This window comes from Exserohilum turcica (genome assembly GCF_000359705.1).
Source record: "Exserohilum turcica Et28A unplaced genomic scaffold SETTUscaffold_7, whole genome shotgun sequence".
Classification (NCBI taxonomy): Eukaryota; Fungi; Ascomycota; class Dothideomycetes; order Pleosporales; family Pleosporaceae; genus Exserohilum; species Exserohilum turcicum.
In genome coordinates, this window is record NW_007360288.1 from 956,019 (window position 1) to 960,359 (window position 4,341).

The window sequence follows — 4,341 nt, forward strand, 5'->3', positions numbered from 1 at the left end:
CCTATAGATATAGAGCGCAAAGCAATTAATATAATTAGTTTCTACTATTAAGTTTATTATAGTCTTTTATTATAGTAATCTACACGGGTCCTTAATTAGAAAATCTCTAATAGTCTAATAATTAAGAGTCTTACTACCTTTACTAATCAATCACTAAATTAACTAATCTAACTAAGATAAGCAGCTAATCTACTCTAATTAACGCGATAGTCGTCCTACGTGATAAGAATAACTATCGCATATAGTACAACTAGCTATAAGCGCGCTGCATAGCATATAATACATAGGATTAGGTTAATCTAGACGCAATAGCTACTCTAACTAGAGAGCCAAGTCTACTAGAACTACTAGACGTATCTAAGTACACTCTAACCTCTACTCTTAGAGCAGGCATAATGCTAGCTAGACTATCTAATCTATCCTCGTTAGGACAACGTGCCTACAAGGACAATCTTAAGATCTACAAGCTCTAGATAGAGACATATAAGCTGCAGCTCTTAACATATAAAATAGAAACTACTAACTGTTAATAAATTGTGACCTTTATCTAATCTATAGTAGCTCTACACCTATAGCGCACATGCTGCTTACTAAATCTATTAATTAAGGAGTAGATTAAGAATCTCTAAAGAGCAGTAGGCGTAACGCCTAGCCATAAGCAAAAACAGGCACGCTAGCGATATCACAACGCACTAAAACCTCCGCGATTAGTGAATATATAGGATCTCTAGCTTAGTAAGTACAATCTAGCTGCAACAGAAGTAGAGCAACTTAATGTACCTAAGACTACCTAATTCAAAACTCTATCTATAGACTTCTAGTCTATAGTATACAAGATTGCCCCTATCTAGGCCACAACACTCTAAGCAACTAGTAAAAATCTTAAAGAGATAACTAGAAGAAAAATAATAAGCAGTTTTAGAGATTATATAATAATAAGCTATCTAATTAATTGTAAAAGCTAGAAGTCAGCCTTTATAGTAGAAGACTTATCGTACTTTATAACTAATTAAGACTCCTAGGCTAATAGGGACGCCTAATTGATAGGAGTAGCACAAAATATTCTAAACGTAGTAAACTAAGTAGCACTAGCTAATTACTAGAAAGCGCTAAGGCCGCAAGTAGTAAACTAAGTAGCACTAGACTTAGATTAAGATCTCTAGAAAGCGCTAGGTGTAACGGGCTGAACGCCCTTCGCCTCCCATACTCGTCTACGACCTCGTTTACTCCACCTGCCTGGCCCGATTGTTACCCTAGCAACCAGCATTGTATATAGATAGCTACGTAGCCGAGAGCTTAGCTCTCTATCGAATACAATCTTGTTACCTTGGCCTGTCCGATCGTGCTCCCGAGCTTAAGACTACCCTCCGGGGTCGAGCCCCTTACACTAGGGCCACGCTAAGTAAACTAAGTAGCACTAGCCTATTACTAGAAAGCGCTAGGGCTTATAAAATTTCTCTCTATCTAGCTTGTGACATAAGACACTCTCTTAACTAGTGCTTTTATCTTAACTTAAAAGACGCACCTAAATAGTAGAGACTAAATTAAGCTATCTAAAAATTAGTAGAGCTAAGATTAGATTATAATCTAGATTTTTAAAGTCTCTTAAGAGCTAGAAGCTAGCTAAAGGTAATAAAGACTCTAAATATTAAGCAATTCTAAACTCTAATACGATTAGAGGACAATTAGTAACTAAATAATCAATAGATATCTAAGATTAACGCTACTTTTGTAGCTATAAGCTTATCCAAATACCTACTATGTTACTTATTTATCTTAGACTCTAGCTTAACGTGTTATATTATAAATAATCTAGATAACATCTATAACTGTTAGCTACTAGTACAAGGAGACCTTATCTAGGTAGGCAATAGTTGGATATAGATTATAGGATATAGTATAATAATCCTCTACCTTATATACAAACAGAGACCTAGGAAGCTAGTACTTAATTATATAGCGATATGCCTAGATCTGCTATACAACCTCGTCTCTTTCTAGAAACTCTAGTAAATAGGAATATAGTAGGACACAAAATTAGAGCCTACGGCACTTAAAAAACTTAACAGGACGACTATCTGCGAGCTCTTAGAGCGTTTTGGCTAGTGGGTGCTTAACTACACACCTAGATTCTATGCCTAACCTAATCACTAAGCACTCTACACCTACAAATACACCTTAAAGACTAAGAAACTACTCTAGTAAGCAACTACAATACTCTAGTATAAGCGCCTAGGCTATCTAGGCCTAGCAGCGATTAAGCATCTAGTATAGCAAGCTAAGGGGGTAAGGATTAAGGGTATTATAATAGTAGAGTGCAACTTATATAGGAGAGCAAAAATCCACTAATAGATTAGTCGCGCTCCTTAGACATATAATTAGAAGCCTAGTAAGAAGATAATAATTAATTTCTACAGCTATAAGAGGTAGTCCTATAATAAGAAGTTATTATAGCTATTAATTACAGACAGATACTTATAGCTATAATAGGATTTCTATCTTATTAATAATGAAATAGCTAGATTGATTATGAAAATACTTACTAACTTGCTTACTTTTCTTAAGAATGAATATAATATTACGCCTAAGGTTATTAAAATAGATAATAAGATCGCAACTATTAAGCCTAAAGTGATGCGCTAGCTCTAAGCTAGAGGTATTGCTATTAAGCCTTTAGCGCCTAACACTTAAGCATAAAATAGTGGCGCTAAACGCTTAGAGGGTGTAAATAAGAAGAAGGCACGCGTAATGCGGCTAGACGTAAATCTACTATAGGAACTCTAGCTAGAAGTCACGCAAGCTATAGTATATCTATACAATTAAACGCTAAACTATATTAACTAGTGGAAGACACCCTATAAAGTCTTCTTTACCTACGTATCCTAGACTAATAGGGTAATAACGCCTAAGAAGCCTAGATTAGCTTATCTTAAAGTATATAGGTGTAAGGCGTTTACTATAACTAACAATACTCACCACAGCAAATCAAGACTCTAGAGGCTTAATCCTAAAGCCTAGATTAGCTATCTAGTTAGCTATTAGGCTTCGACGATCTATTAAATCTAGATCCTATTACTAGCTAAAGTTATTAGCACTAGAGATGTGATCTTTAACAAAAATACAATATTTAATAGCAAAGTTAAAGACCTAATAGATAGTCTTATGCACAGCACTCTATTAGAGATTACAGTATACGTTAGGACTATTAAGCTCCTACCACTAATCTTAGACACTAGGATAGAGTCGTTTTATAAAGACGACACTATTAATACAATAAAAGAGATTAACGAAATAGAAGATCTACTAGGCTACTACATAGGAAGGTAAATTTAGGAGCACTATCTTACGCTGCTAGCTACTCTACTACTAGTAGCGTTACTAGCTTAGCTTATAAGTAGAATGGCAGAAACTACTCTAGAAATTTAATTATCCAAAACAGTCCTATAGGCCACAGCTTTTATAGCTAGAACTGAAGCTAGAAGCATTAGAGATCACAATAGCAGCGCGATAGACAAGGCGTAGCTTAGACGGCTGCTCTCTAAAGGAGTTAAAATCTATTAATCCTAGCTCCCTAAGCCGCTAATAGCTAGATTAAACCTAGACAAGTGTAACGATGTTACAACTTCGCCAAGTATTGAGCCAATCCCAGAGCCGGATCGGAGGAAGTACCTGCCGCCCTTCATCAGCCATTCGCCCGAGGTCGGATCCGAATTCGGACCCGACTAGGATAGGTATATATTGAGACACTCCCTGTAGCTAGCTCTGTAGACTTTTGATATCCTTTCGTACAAGGCCTATAGGTGGCTTGTTGAATCTAGGCTCTTTGTGATCCCACGCACTCCCATATGCCTCTGAGTGATCCTACGACCGAAACAGATCCGACCTGCCTTACCTGCGCCGTTACATTATATCAAAAGTCTCGTCCCAGCCGGTGACGGCTTCTAAACAATATCGCAGCTGTTTGTTCGAGATCACGTCCAAGCCCCAAAGTTATCCGGAACCAATCCGAGTACTTACACGATCACATCCGACATTCATTTTAGGCAGGATCCCATAGATCTCCTGTCGACCGAGGCCTTTGGGTTTGGAACTTCTGCGCTCCTCGCGAGGCAGATTACTTCGGAAAAGTCGCGTAGAGTGCGCCAAGGTAGAGACACGGAGACTACCAATAACCCATCAACCTCAGAGGCAATCGCTGATGGTTGACCCCACAAGAACCGGAGGTTCTAAGGAATCCCCCCGGAAATCGGTTCGAATACAGGACCAAACCATTCTGGAGAAGAAGCCGGCAAGATGCTAGCCCAGGAATCTCCGGAGACTTCACCACCACGGGAAGTAGAA